Genomic DNA, 15,129 nt, shown 5'->3' with positions numbered 1-15,129 from the left:
AGTGAGGTCCTGGGGGGTCTCCCAGAGCGAAGGAAGATGAGAAAGAACAGATAGATGTAGAGGTGGAGGGGGGGCAAGCATGAGCAGGAGCGTTCTGGAGACCTGGAGAGGCTTCGGGCATCCTCTCCACCCCGCCCCTTCGAGGCCTTATTAGCGTAGGTCGCCCCCAACCCGGCAAACCCAGACTCTCCAGATTCCCTTAGGCCCCGCCCACCACCACAAGCCCTGCCCCACCTGCCCCGCCCCTTCCAATGGCCCCTCCCCCGACCGAGACCCCGCCCCCAGCAGGCCCCGCCTCCCTCTTTGCCTCCCGCCAGCCGGGGCTTGGGCTTTGCACCCGGCGGTGGCTGAGAACCGTGGCGGCTGCGGAGCAGGCAGCGCAGGCGGGCGGAGCAGAGCTGCCCGGCCCGGTTGCGGGCGATGCCCCCGTGAGCCTCTCTCGCTGCCCCTCCCCGCCCCGCGCCCCTGCCCCTCGGAGGCCGCAGCGCGCCTGGGACCGGGCCGCGCCTTCCGCCGGGTCCGCGGGGCGGGGTCCCGGAGCACCTGCCCCGCCTTGCGGAGTCGCCTCGGCCAGCGGAGACCCCTCCCTGTCTGGACCCCGGCCCCACCTCCGGGTAAGTCAGTAGGCCTTGGTCGCCTGGGAGTGGACGTGAGGAGGGGGTTGCGGAGGTCTGGGGGACCACGGGGCGGGGGAGGGGTCTCTGGTCGTGAGGCGCCACGTAGGGATCTTAAGTGTGCAGGGTCTGGGCGGGGGTTGCGGGGGCCCGGGGGCGGAGCACAGTGTGTGTGATGACTCTGGGGGGCTAAGGTATGAGAAGGGAACATGAGGTGTTTGGGGAAGCCCGGAAAATGGAGTAGAAGGCCCCAGAGTCTTGAGTTCTTTGCTGATGCTCAGAGCACCTGGGGCCCTGGTCTTCAACAGCATTGTCTCCCATGGCATTTTTGGAAAGTGCTTAAAATCGCTCCTGGAAAGGGAGCTGGAAGGCAGCCTCCCTTTCTCTCTCCTGCCTGTGCCCTGGTTGAGAAGCTGGCCACTCTTTCCTCCCAGTGAGACACCATGGTGGTGCCCAGAGGACCCCTACCCCCCACCCTATGAAAGAAAAGGGGTGATGCCCACTCCAGCCCTAGGGTGGGGAGAGGGGGCTTCTGGGAAGCTGGGAAAGGTAGTTGGTCAATCAACGGTGGGAAATCCAGGGTTCAGGGAGGTTTGGCAAGACCCTTGGTGGGCAACTTGGGCACCCTTTCATGCAAGGGGAGGGTGTTTTCACCTGCTGGCCCCCAGGCTGCCTGGACCCATGTCCACGTCACCTTTTCTGGATAACCCATCCCTGAGGAGTGGGTTTCTTCCCAGTACCCTGGGCCTGGAAACCCAGGGAAGGCTCACAGCTCTTGTGGTCCTGGATGGGGTGGGCAATGCCATACCAAGGCCAGAGAACAGGGGCGCTGGCTGCACTGCCACCTGGGGGCTGTTTGGATGTGGCCCTTCGTGGGTGGGGAGCCTGGGTGAATATAATATCTGTGTCTAGCCCCAGCTCCAGGGGTGTTGTCTGGATGTAGAGAAGAAGGCTGCTGCCTCTTTGGTACTGTCTTCTGCCTGTGCTGACTTCTTCTGTCTGGGCTCCTTGAGTTTGGGGCCTGAAGTGGTGAGGAGAGGGCCTTTTTGGGCTAGGCCTGGTCACCAAGGGGTTAACTAGCCAGCCCCACAGTTCCTGCCAGCCACCAATTAGTCTGTAATCAGGCAGCTGCCAACTGTCCCTGGGGGCATGTTGGCAGCCTAATGGGGCATTCTCTGGTGGAGGTGAGGGGGTGGGGGAAGGGGTCTGTGAAACCTGTGCTCAGTCCAAGCTTCGTGCCCTTCAGAGCTTGTTTAGGGCCCACAGACCCCTTCCCCGCCCTCTGTGCCAGCTGCTTGGCTTAGGGACCTGCAGCCATGGGGTTTGATACCTACCCAACCTTCTGCAGGTATGAAGCCCAGAGTCAGGCAAACTTGGCTTCAAACCCAGGCTCTGCCACTTTCTGGCTATGCACTATTGAGGAAATCACTTCCCCTTTCTGAGCCTCCTTCGTAGAACAGACCCACCTTCTAGGTCAGCTGAGAGGAGTAAATGAAATGGTGGATTTGAGCTGCCTAGCACAGAGGCTGGCACTCAGGAGAGCTCAGTAGGTAACTGCTGAACTCCCGAGCAACCCCTGTGCCAAGGACCTGACGGATGGGCAGGCAGGAGCCAGGGGTTGAGGACCCAGCAGGGACCAAGGTCCCATCCCTCGGGGCATACGGTCTCAGCGGGCCAGGCCTGAACTCTTCTCTCTCCCTCCCTCCTTGCTCACAGACACATCTGGTCTCTGGACATAATTGGATTTTACTCTGCTGAGCCCAGGGCTGAGCTGCTACTTTCTGGGCTCACCCTGTTCCTAACCAGGTGATAAGCTCTTTGGGGTCTGTCAGGGGTCTGGGTGATGTCTGCAGCTGCAACAGCAGCTGGCCCTTTAAGGAGGGAAGAAAACAATTATCCAGCCTGGGCATTGCATCAGCTGGAGCCTGGAGGGTCCCTGGGGAGGAGGGGGCAGGCTGGTGGTTGATTTCATTAGTGCCATGTGACAACTCTCACCCAGGTTTGCCCCACTCCCAGGCTGCAGCCTTCTCCCCAGGGTGGCAGCCCAGCCCCATTGCCTCCCCTACCCCACCCCGGGAGCATCACCTTGGAGGACTCTGTGCACGCCCATGACACGTAGAGGGGGCTGTAGGGAAGTGTCTGTCACACTGGCCTTCTGCTGACTTGGGGTTGCAGGGTATGCCTCCTGTACTGGCATTTTGCTGACCATGGGGGTGTCTCCGCCACTAGTGTTTGTCTGACCTGGGAACTGTTTCTCCCCCACTGGCATTTTGTTGACCCAGGGGAGGGATGACTTCTACGTTGGCCTCTCACTGACAGTGGAGCTGTTTCCTGCACTGGTGTTTTGCTGACCCAACAAAGGAGCTGTGCTGCCTGGGCTGTGTGTGAACGGAGGCCACGGGTTAGAAACAATTGCTCTCTGGTTGGAGGTAAGCTGCCTGGGAACAGTGAGTCACAGCAGCAGAGAGGACTCCAGGTTCTTGGGCACCAGAGAGACCTGGGTTCAAGTCCCTCATCCTCCACCTCCAGACTCGGTTACACTTTAGGTCTCAGACACCTCTGGAAAAATAGGAGTAATTTACACCCATACTGCCCCACCCCCATCTGGAAGGTGCTTGGCAGATTAAATGTCGTAACTGGATGTACAGCACCCAGCCCAGGACTGGCAGGTGGAGGGTGCAGGCTGTGTGATGATTCTCTTCCCTTTGCAAGTTTGGGCTCCTCGCACCTTGAGTTCAAGATGCCTGGACAAGAAAAGGAGGGTTGAGGAGGAGTGGAGAGAAGGGGAGAAAGAGTGCAAGGCCCTCCTGCCTCTGTTGCAGGACGATGTGCTCAGACACCTGATGCACTAAGCACTGTGTGTCCGGCAGCTCCTGCCTCCATGGAGCGGGCATTCTAGCTGGGAGACGGCCCAGAGCATGTGACATGTGTTGAAAGGAGAGATGCAGCGACGGTAGCGTGACAAGGAGTTGAGGAGGCAGAGAAGGAGGGAACCGGGTGTGCTAAGGCCTTGGTGACGGCGGCAACAGGCCTGGTATGGTGGCGAGGGCAGCAGGCGGGGAGAGAGGGAAGAGAGGGGGCAGGAGTCAGCACAGCCAGGCCAGACCCTCTGGTCTATCTAGCAGGATGCTTTAGACTTGGGAATTATCCTGAAGCCGATGGCAGCCTCTAAAGGATTTGAAGCAGAAGAAGCAGGGGCTGACTTCCAGAAAGCGTGGGCTGGGGTCTGTGGCCCTCAGGCAGATCCTTCTCAGCAGTGACCTTTTGCCCTCTCATCCCCCCTTCCCTGTGCCCAGGGAGCAGGTTGTTTATGTGACTCACCCCAGGAGGGAGGAGGCCAGGCCCAGTCCCTCCAGCTCCCTCTCTCTGGGTCTTGTTGATGAAGTTTATCTCTTGGGCCCAGGTTCTCCCGACCTCTCTGGGGAGCCAGAGGGCAAGAGGCAGGGCTTTGGCACCAGCCAGGCCTATATTCACATCCCACCTCTGCGGTTCTGAGGTGGGTAACCTCTGGCAAGGCACACCTGTCTCTGAACTTCAGTATCCTCGACTGTAAAAGGGGGTTGATGTTATCTGTCCATGGGAAGGATAAAATGAAATTCCAAATGGAAATCACAAAACCCTATTGCAATGTCAGTTGGCATTTTAACTCTCTTGCAGGGGGGTTGACACCAGCTTTGGGCCAGGCCCAGGCCTAGGGCTGACTGGGGGTGGAGGCAGGGCGAGATTCACCAGTCTGTGGTTGCACAGGGCAACCTGTGCTTAGAGGGACCCCACGCTTAGTTTAATGTTTGACTGTCACCATCTTGAAATTCTTAATAATTTTGAACAAGGGATACTGCTTTTTCATTTAGCCCTGGGCCCTGCGTATTATAGGGCCCCACAAATTGGGTTGGAATAGGAAGAGGCAAGGAGCGACACAGACCTGCAAATTAGTCCCCAAATGGAGGAGGTGTAAGATGGAGGGCATGACTAACTGTCCCAAGGTGGGTGGGATGTTAATAATAGTAACATTTATTTAGTGCTTACTGTGTGCTAGGTTCTCTGCTAAGCACTTGACATATTCATCTTCAAACAGCCCTATGAGGTAGGTACGATTATTATTTCCTATTATTCATCTGTATTATTGTATAGATGAAGAAAGTGAGATTCAGGTTCTTGGCCAAAGTCACACAGCCATCAAGTGGCATCAAACCCAGGTTGTCAGATGGGAGAGCACATGCCTGGACGAGGCATGTCCAGTCCTGGACATAGCTGGACTTCACTAGGATGAGGCACCTCCTAAGCTGGGTGGGTCTGAAGGATAACTTGGAGTTTGCCAAGGAGGAAAGAGGTGTGGGGAAGGGAGGACTGTCTCATCCGGGAAGTGCCTGTGCTCAGGAGTGATACTCGGCCAGGAGAGGTGGAGCCGAAGCCAGACGCTTCCCAGGGCTGAGAGAGGAAGCCTTTGGATTTCATGGTTCTGATATTCCAAGCTCAGAGCTTCCGGTCACTGTGTGCCCAGGCCCTGCTGCAACCATGATTCCTCAGAGCTGCCCTGTATTGCCCACTCTTCCCCCACTCCCAGGTAATCTCATTTACTTGACTTTAATGCTCTCTTCTGGGCTCAAGACCTGCAAATCTAACTACTTCTTGGACCACATTTAGATGTCTCATGATCAGTCTCAGGTCCAAACTCAGGTCCCAGCTCTGCCTGCTGGCACCTGCTCTGCCTCGTGTCCCTAGCTCATCTCTGCCACCACCATCCACCCACTTGCTCAAGCTGGAAAGCTGGAAGTTCTCCTGGACACCTCCCTCTCCTTCACCCCCACATTCCACAGCCAGTCCTCAGCAAGTCCTGTTGGTTCTCCTGAATATCTCTCCCCAGTCCGTCATCTCTCTCCTTGTCCACTGCCCCACTCCAGACCAGCATCAGCTCTCACCTGGACCACTGTGACAGCCTCCTAACTGGTCTCCTTATGTTTCTGTTTTTGCCCGGCTTCATTTCAGGTTTCATACTGTAGTCAGAGTGATCTTCTAAAGATAAATGTTTGATTGTGTCATTTCCTTGCTTAAGACCCTTCCAAGATTTCTTGGAATAAAAGCCAGACTGACGTAGTCTGCAAGGCCCTGTGGGATCTGGTCCTTGCCTACCTTTTTGGATCGTCTGTACCAATTACCCTCTCCCTGAGCTGCAGGACTTTCATACATGTTGTTCCCTTATCCTGGAATGCCCTTCCCCTGCTTATCTATCTCCTTCAGATAGATACCAGCTTGAACATCATTTCTGCAGAGAAGCCTAAACTGGAAACTAAACATCAGCCCCTTCCATAGGACCTTGTACTTCTTTACAACACTCATCACACTTGACTTGCTTTTCCTCATCTCTCTTTCTTGCTAGACTGTGAACTCTGTGGGGTCAGGAATCCAGTTTTGCCTGGCCCCAGCACAGAGTAGGTAAACAATGAATTGTTCTGTGAATGAAAGGAATAGATGAATCATTGCTGCAGCATCCTAACTAGCCTCCCTGCCTCCAGGCCTGCCTTTTCCAGTCCTTTCTCTGTATAGCCCCAGAGTTCTAAAACACAGAACTGACCCTGCTACTTAAAATACTTCAATAGCTCCCCATTGAGGGCAAGAAGGGCCTCAGCTTCTTAGCATGGGATTCAAAGCACGTTATGATCTGCACCCGAGAGCCCCTCCAGCCTCATCTCCCCTGCTTACCTACCCCCCTCCCCACACTTTGAACTCCTGTTCCTCTAACACATCAGGCTGTTGTTCTGTGCCTCTGTGCCTCTGCCCTTGTGGTTCCCTCTGCCTATAATGCCTCCCCACCCCTGCTTTGTCTCCCTGGAGAACATCCTTCATTCTTCAAAACCAGCTCAGCTGCCACCTTTGCTGGGAAGCCTCTGAGGAACCCTCCCGGCCCTCCCTGGGCAGAGTTAGCAGCCCCGCCCCCCCCACCTCCGCCACATCCACACAGAGTCTACATCTTTTCCTCCTTGTGTCCCATGAAACTGAACTCTTCCGGTGCAGGCACAGAGATTGTTCATCTTTGTGCCTCCAGCTCCCAGCTTCTCCCCTGTCCTTAATTAGGTCTTTGCTTGTATACAGAAACCCACTCAAGCCAGCCTCAGTAATAAAGAAGGGTTTATTACGAGAACACAAGGGGTTTGGGGGAACTGAGGAGTAGGAAAATCATTAGCCTCTGGATGGTGAGACCTGTAGGCCAGGAGAAATTGAAGCAGCTGCTCTCTGTACCTTGTTGGCTGCCTTCACCTTTCTGTCTCCACACACTGGGTTTTCTCAGCTTCTCCAGATAATGGACCACCTATAGTTCCTGTATTTCATCCCTCAGTTCCAGCTACATTCAGAGATAGAACCCAGGGCTTGGCAGATCCAAGTCCAAACTCCCAGGAGAGGATCTGATTGGCTCTGACGGGGTCAAGTACCCACCCTGGTCCAATCAACTGCAGCCTGCAGGGAAGGAAAACAAAGTCAGACATGCAGACATGGCTCTTGTTTGTTTGTAATCTGGGCAAGTATTATACTTCAAAAGACATCTGCTATAATTCTTACAGTGCCAGGTGGGCCTGGCCCCAGCCTTCCATCTGGACGGCAGCTGGTAAAAACAGACCTAGCATTGTGACTTCAAGAGGAGTCTTTTCCGGGGGCAGCAGTGCCCAGGGCAGGCTCCGAAGAGCCTGTCAAATGTCATTCAGAGGCCTGAGCAGAGAGTTAGGGAGATGAGACCCTGATTTTCTCACCTCTCTTTGGAGTGGGGAGAGAGGGATGAGGAGGGCGTGAGCAGTCAGGACAGTTCTCTCTGCCAAAATCATATTCATCTCCTAAGACTCAGCTCATTTCCTTTTCTCAGGGAAGAACCATGCATGGTAGTTCCTGCTGTGAGGCTCCTATTAGATGGTAGGTGTAAGGACAATTTGTAAATAGGAGAGAACTGAGCAATTTCTAAGGATTGTTATTACGGGAATGGAATGTGGCAACAGGGTGCCAACTTGCCACTGTGCCATCCAAGGTCCTACAGGAGGCAGGCAAGCCTAGAGCTTCCTTCCCAACGTGAGCTTGGTCCCTTCATTGAGACCTGAGATGACTTTCAGTGGCTCGTGCACATGCCACTGCATGGCATTGGCTCACATACTGAGAAAGTTGGTTCCCTTTCAACTCTATCAAGTTTGTCCCAGGAAGAAAGTGTCAGTGCCATGCTGGTGTGTCTTTAACAACTTTCCAACACTTGCTGTCCTTTTTTTTTTTTTAATTTTAAAATTTTATTTATTTATTTATTTACTCTATTTTTGGCTGTGTTGGGTCTTTGTTGCTGCGCACAGGCTTTCTCTAGTTGCGGCGAGTGGGGGCTTCTCTTTGTTGCGGTGCGTGGCCTTCTCATTGCAGTGGCTTCTCTTGTTGTGGAGCACAGGCTCTAGGCGCGCGAGCTTAAGTAGTTGCAGCCCGAGGGCTCAGTAGTTGTGGTCACGGGCTCTAGAGCACAGGCTTAGTAGTTGTGGCGCACGGGCTTAGTTGCTCTGCGGCATGTGGGATCTTCCTGGACCAGGGATTGAACCTGTGTCCCCTGCATTGGCAGGCGGATTCTTAACCACTGCCCCACCAGAGAAGTCCCTGCCCTTCCTTTTAAACAGAGATCTTGGGGAATTCCCTGGTGGTCCAGTGGTTAGGACTTGGCGTTTTCAATGCCGGGGCCTGGGTTTGATCCCTGGTCGGGGAGCTAAGATCACGCAAGCCGTGCGGTGTAGCCAAAAAGAAAAACACCCAAAAAACCACAGAGATCGTGACTGGCAGCTCTGTGTAGCTAAACTTTAATAATATAGCTTTGTTTTCACTGTACTTATTTTACTGTCATTTTCTATTTATTAAAATTGGTATTGGCTTTCCATTTATAGTAGTAACACAAAATTTCTATTTAAAATAAATGCATTTAACTTAAAAGTGCCAATTTTAAGAAAATAATTAATGAGCCTTACAGGCGTATGGAGATTTGGCATAAACCACTGAGGGACACACAATGTTATGTGGATAATGCAAACTGGGAAGTTGTACAGGGATGTCAGGGATGTGGACCTAGATAATCTTTAAGATCCCCTCCACCTACCTGGAGAATTTGGGGGTCTCTTATGCTGTGCCAGCCTACTCCCTTCTCCTCACCTTGTGCCCTGGCTTGGGTTGCTTTCAGAGAATCGTGCTGTGATTGTCCTGTAGATAGGAGAACGTGGGCTGCTGTCCTCCAGCTTGCTTGAGAGGGGGGCTTTTGGAGTTGGGGTGTCTGGATGGGGGTAGGATGCCTCTTGCCTCTGAGGCAGGACCTGGGCACTCCTGGGCGGGGGGTGCAGACTCCACAATCCTCCAGGTCCCCATGCACAACATGGGCCTTAGGGCCTCCCAGAGGGCAGGAGTCCCAGGGAGTGAGGAGGCTATGGGGGCCATGGGTTAGGGTGAGGCTGTCCCCAGGGCTTGGGGCCCAGGGACGGCAAAGCCAGGGGGCTTTGGGGTCTGAAAGGTCCTGTTCTCCTTGCTCTCCCCTTTCCCACCTCTTTGTGCCGCTCACTGCCTGCCCCTGGAGATGGGGCAGCAACCCCAGGGGGCCTCAGAGGACACAGGATTTATCCACAGGGCGCAAGACCAGGGCCAGGTGGGCAGGAGGAAAGTCCTGCCTGCCCCTCCCCACTCCCATGTCCACAGTGGGAGGGCAGGCCTTGGCTCCAGGAGGGGTGGTGGCCCTGGGCGGTGTGGGGTGTGTGCTTGTGTATCCATGGCGAACGTCTGAGGGTCTCTGTGGAGGCATATTGTGTGTGCGTGTGCATGTGTGTAAGAGAGAGTTTGTATGTACGTGTGCGTGTCCGTGGTGAAAGGACCTCTGAGTGATATGTCTGAGGGTCTTTGTGGGGAGGCTCTGTGCGTTGTGTGAGTTTGGGCATGTGTGGCAGGGTGTCTTGTGTGTGATGTGCATGTGGGTCTGTGGTGAATGCATCTCTGTGTAATGTGTGTCTGTGAGGCATCTGGTGTGTGTATGTGTGTGTGTTGTGCGTCTTGGTGGCTTGCACGCTGGGTGTGGTGTGTGCCTGTTGTTTTGTTTGTGTCGTCGTCTTTGTAGAGCGCGTGTCTGGCTCTGTGGTGTGTCCGAGTGGCTGTGTGCAAGTGTGTGGCGTGCACCTGGGGCTTTGTGCTCCAGAGAGGGTGCAGGGGCCAGGGGCGTGCCTGGGAAGGCCGAGTGCGTTGAGGGCAGTGTCTGTCTGGGCTGGGGCCGAGGGTATGCTGGCTTCCCGGGGAGCGTCCCCAGGGCGGGCGGCGGGCGAGGGCGGCGCCTTCCGGCTCAGCGCGGGGCTGGTAACCGGAGCCCCTTCCCCCATGAAATATTGATCCGGCCTAGCGGCGGCCCTGGCCAAATAAGGCCAGACCCGCAAGGAGCAGGGAGAGCGGGACCGGCCGCTGTCCGTGGTGCTGCCGCTTCCCCCTCGGCGGGGGCGTCGGCGCTCAGGCTGGGGCGGGGCTGGGAGGGGGCGAGATTTCCCCATCCACCAACACCCTCAGCGGGGCCCCTCCCTCTGAGGATGAGCTAGCCCGTCCCTCTCACCTATCTGTCAGTTCTACCACCCTTTCTAGGAAGGGGGAACAGGGGCCAAGTGAGTATTTGCCGGGGGGAGGGATCCAGTATCCCTCAGGGCTAGGGTTTGCCTGGGACAGTCCTAACTTAACACTTGTGGTTCTGGTGTGATTGTTAGTAGTGTCTCTGTTCACTCTTTGAAAGAGTCCTAATTGGATGATAAATTATGTGCTCCCCAGCAATGAGGCTTTGCCCCAAAGACCTCTTCCCCTGCTTCTCTGCTCTGCCCCTGGGGGTTCTGTAGTCAGTGGGTGTGCAAGTGCGGTGTGTGTGTTTGTGAGTGGGGATACTGTCTTTCCTGTGCTTGGGCTGAGCTGGAATAAGGGCTTGGGAGCCCCAGGCCCCTTGGGATCCTGCGGCAACCCAGACCCTCCCCAGGGCATCCAGCTCCCTTCTCTACCAGTCCAAATTCTGCTTTCCATTCAACTGTGCTCTTGTTCAGGCCTGGGCTTCCTTTGCCCTCCTGCATCCTGGGCTGGGCAGACCTCTCCTTGGTCTCGATGTCAGGGTGTGTAGGGCCTCCAGGTTGGCCATCTGTGTACTCACGACATCTTCTCTGAGTTCTCCTACTTTGACTTGCTGATTCTCCCTCTTTCAGTGGATTCCATTTTCCTCCTACCCCTAACTGTAGGTATTACCTCTCACCCTTTCCTCACTCTGTACCCTCCTCCAGGCATTCTCCTTCCTTTCCACACCTCACTTTTCCCTCTGGGGAACACACCTAAATCCTGCCCACTCACACTGCTCTCCTGAACTCCAGGGAATCTGCTTACCAGTCCAACACCTCCATATGGGAGTTGCAAAATTATCTCAGGCTCATCATATCTAAAATAGGGACTCATATTTCCCTCAAGCCAACTTTTCCCTCTAGGACCTCACGCTGTGGGGATGGCATCTGTCAGCCCTCACCCTTGCTGTAAATCATGTTGGATTCTGGTTTCTGCCCTTCCCCCAGCCTTGTCCCATCGCTAACTCCAGGCAGTCCCCCAAGCCCTCCCACGACTCTTGCACCCCTTTCCTCTTTCCACCAGCACTGTCTGAAGCAGTGCAGCGCTTCTTACCTGCCTCCTGACTGCTCTTCCTGCTGTCGGGCTTTCTTCTGATTCTGCACTGTGTTGGACTGATCTCTGTAAAATGTTACATCTCAACCATGTCAGATTTCACTCCCTTCAGGATTAAAGCCAAACTTCTTAACCCTACATTCAGAGCCCTTCATTGGCTGTTCCCAGCCTACGTTCCCAGCCCTCTCTTCCACAGCTGCACATACCTCCTGCTCCAACTGCACTGCTCTGTTTAGCAGCCTCTGAACATACCATTCTTTCTCTGGACCTTCCCAGCTAGTTTCCACCTCTTTCCTGCCACCTGTAGCTCTCTAAATCCCACCCACCTTTCGAGTTGCTCTGCAGAGAGTTTCTCTGTGATGCCTGCTCTGGTCTCCCCATCCTGAAGTGTCCACTCTTTCTGCAGAACAGGCAGGGTGTTTTATCTTTACCTCTCTGTGCCTTGGGTGGTCCTCAGACCAGCAGCGTGAGTATCACCTGGGAGCTTGTTTGAAAAGCAGACACTCAGGCTCCACCTTCCTGTGACCCATGGAATGAGAAACTGCATTTCAGTAAGATCCCCAGGTGATTTGTGTGCACATTTAAGTTTGAGAGGCACTGGACAGTGCATCCACTGAGGGCGGCATCTTGCTTCTGTTCGGGAGTGGCTTCAGCCCCAGGGTGTTTTCTAGTGGCATTCTCAAGTGCCAAGTCTAGCAGCCCCTGTCAGGCAACAGCTGCCACATCTGGCCACAAGCTATGAGAAGGGGTGGGTGATGGAGATGGTCAGGAAGCATGTGCAGTCTTTCTGGATGCTTCCACCTGGAATCTATGCCCCACAAGGCTCTGGAGCTCAAGCTCTGTAAATCCACTAGAGTGACAGGAGGAGGAATCAGTTAATCAATAAAAAGACAGTTATCAAGCAGAGAGCAGAACTTTTCCCTCTTCACAACTACACATTGGTGGAAATGTCTGTTATTTTAATGTATGTTTTGAAAAGAAAAATATGTATTTTCATTTTTTCTTTATGAGATCATTAATACAGTTTCTAAAGTAGTAACTTTAGAAAACACAATATGTCACATAAGGAAAATAAAAATGACTCATAATTCTGCTATCCAGCTATAAATACCATTTTTTATTTTAAAGTTTATTTTAGATCACCATTCATTCATTCAACAAATATTTACAGAGCCCTACTATGTGCCAAGCATAGGGGATTCAGGATGAAGAAGATGGCATGCTTTCTGTTTCTAAGCAGCGCACAGCCAGCGGGGCGGGGTGTGGGAAACGGGCACTGAATGAGCTTGGGCCAGCAGTGTATTCGTTTCCTAGGACAGCTGTAACAAAGTACCACAAACTGGATGGCCTAAAACAACATAAATTTATTGTCTCACAGTTCTGGAGGCTAGAAGTCTAAAATCAAGGTGTTAGTAGGGTTGGTTCCTTCCGAGGGAGGCTGCTCCATGGCTCTCTCCTGGCTTCTGGTGACAGATGGCAATCCTTGGTGTTCCTTGGCTTGTTGCTGTATCACTCCAGTCTCTGCCTCCATCATCACATGGGTTCTCTCTGTAGTCTCTCTCTGTCTTCACACAGCCATCTTCTTATAAGGACACCAGTCATATTGGATTAGGGACCTGCCCTCCTTAGGTATGACCTCAGTTTTACTAATCACATCTGCAGCAACCCTATTTCCAAACAAGGTCACATCCTGAGGTACCAAGGGTTAGGACTTCAACATGTCTTTGTTTTGCAGGGGGAGCGCACAATTCATCGCACAACAGGCAAGGATGGTATAGGGTCTGGGGGAGCATGACAGGGGGACTAACCTTGTCTGCAAAGACTCTCCTAGGACATGACATCCAGCCTGGGACTGAGCGCTGAGTAGGCATTAGCCCCCAAAGATGGTGCGACACATACCAGGTCCGCAGGACACGAGGGTGGGGACGGACTGGAGAAGAGCATTCCAGGCTAGCAGGAGACAGAGTGGCACTTTTGAGGAATGAAAAAAATGCAAGTGTGGCTGGAATACGGAGGAGGGGCAGGAGTGCGAGATGCGCTGGGTCACTTCACTTGTGGGCCTTGTGAGGGGTTTTTACTTTCTCCTGAAGGAAGCAGGGAGCTACGGGAGGCTGCCCCACAGGAGGGATTCATTCTGCCTTGTGAGCCATCTCCTCACAAGACTGAGCTGTCTGAAGGCCGAGTTGTTCCGCTGTGAACCCAGTTCTGAGGGAAGACGTGCGGCCATGTCCTCCGGAGCCCCCTGGCTGAGAGAAGACACACGGCAGCCCTGTCTGAGGAAGGAAGGCCTGGCCATGCCCCCAGCAGCCCTCAGTCCAAGTGGGGAGGACGAACCGTGCCCTCAGGAGCCTTGCTCCGAACAGGAGACGGGGCTCACCCAGCTCTGGGTCTGCCTCACCCTTGGGTGTCCCGAGTCCTTGGAGTCTGGAGGACACAGGTTGGGCCCAGCCACCCAAGCCCCTGCCCTGCTATGAGGACTGTGTCTGAGAACGTGTCCAGGGCAAGTGCATGACCCGTATGGGCCCCTGAGGCTGGGGGAGGCCTGAGCACCCTGCTCTCCTCAGGAGATGTCTGGCTCTTGCCTCTGTATCAGGACCCAGTCTGTCTGCTCAGCCCATCCCTACCACACACTCGGAGGGCCGCCCCTTTACTGTGTGTGATGGGAGAGGGCCCCCTGCCCAAAGCTGCCTGTCCCTTCTTGCCTGGGCTGAGTGGGCCAGGCTGGGTGGAGGAGAAGTGGGTCAGCTCAGTAGCCATGGCGACCGCAGCTGCTCCCAGCCAGCCTTCTCATCTCCTCGCCACCGACCTCACCGTGACGTCCTTTGTTCGGCCTGTGGGGATGGGGGCCAGAGGGGTGAGATTGGGGACCAGAGTGTGTATGTGTGTGTGTATGTGTGTGTGTGTGTGTGTGCAAGCTCACACGAGCGCCTGCTCAGAGCTGGTGTGCATGCCTGGCCAAGGGAACCCACAGATCCAAGTAAGACACTTCCTGCTTCCCTGCCCACTGAAGGGATGGGGCTCTTCCTGCCTCTGAGCTGGGCAGAGGCCGGGGGCCAGGGGGAGGGTGTGTGTGTGTGTGTGTGTGTGTGTGTGTGTGTGTGTCTGCCTGCCTGTGGCTGTCAGTGTGGCTACTCCTGTGTGCTTTTGTGTGGATGAGTATCTTGGGGGTGTGCATGTCTGTGTATGCATGTGATTGTGTCTTCAAGTGTGTATCGTTTGTGTGGGTCTGCATGGTGTGTAATCACACATTTGAAATTCTTTGCCCTGTGCCTCTCCCGGTTATGCGTAGTGTGTGTGCGAGCCTGGTTTGGAGGAGATAAAAGTCACATAACCAGGAGAGGAGCTGGCAGAGTGCTCCCTACTCAGGCTGGGTGTGCTCCCTGGGTCCAGCTTACCCTCCCCCACCACACACCAGCTCTGTCACCCACCTGTCTCTCCCTGAGGGGGAAAGTGAAGGCTAGAAACAAGGGATACCCCCACCTTCTGTAGATGCAGGTAAAAAAAAATCAGTATTACCTCATGAGCTGGTTCTCATTAGTTGGTGAGGCAGCACTGTGTTAAGAGGCATTCTGAGGTTAAGTCTGGCCTCTGACATGGGCACAGATTGGCATGAGCAATGTGGTGGGCAGCCCTAGTGCTAGATAAGGGTTGGGGCAGGGGTCTCCAATGCCAAACCCAGCATCCGCTGAGGGAGCAGGAGCTGAGATGCTGGCAGGGAAAAGCACAGCCTCACATGTCAGCTCCCACCTCAACTGAGAGGTGCAGCGACCCAGATCCCACACTTATCCTGCACCCAGGGCTGGAGTGGGAGGTGATCCTGTTGGTCTCCGAGCCTTCCCATGAA

At 54.4% G+C, this 15,129-nt stretch overlaps 1 protein-coding gene across 8 annotated transcripts in view; it reads left to right on the top strand.

Moving 5' to 3' along the window:
• The first annotated feature begins 349 nt into the window (after positions 1-349).
• The window catches only part of RIMS3 (regulating synaptic membrane exocytosis 3), a 40,033-nt gene continuing 25,253 nt past the window's right edge, over positions 350-15,129 (top strand). For 4 of the 8 annotated variants that reach the window (XM_059919886.1, XM_059919894.1, XM_059919848.1 and 1 more), the window contains exon 1: positions 350-614. The gene's annotated coding sequence lies outside the window, so the exon portion shown is untranslated. Of the gene's footprint in view, positions 615-2,389; positions 2,421-2,896; positions 3,044-4,039; positions 4,111-15,129 lie in introns of those variants that run through there. The other 4 variants (XM_059919901.1, XM_059919856.1, XM_059919864.1 and 1 more) reach the window with 3 other exon arrangements.

The sequence above is a fragment of the Balaenoptera ricei genome, chromosome 1, assembly GCF_028023285.1.
Source record: "Balaenoptera ricei isolate mBalRic1 chromosome 1, mBalRic1.hap2, whole genome shotgun sequence".
Lineage (NCBI taxonomy): Eukaryota > Metazoa > Chordata > Mammalia > Artiodactyla > Balaenopteridae > Balaenoptera > Balaenoptera ricei.
The sequence above is the reverse complement of the archived record's forward strand: the minus strand, read 5'-3'. Positions and strand labels throughout refer to the sequence as shown.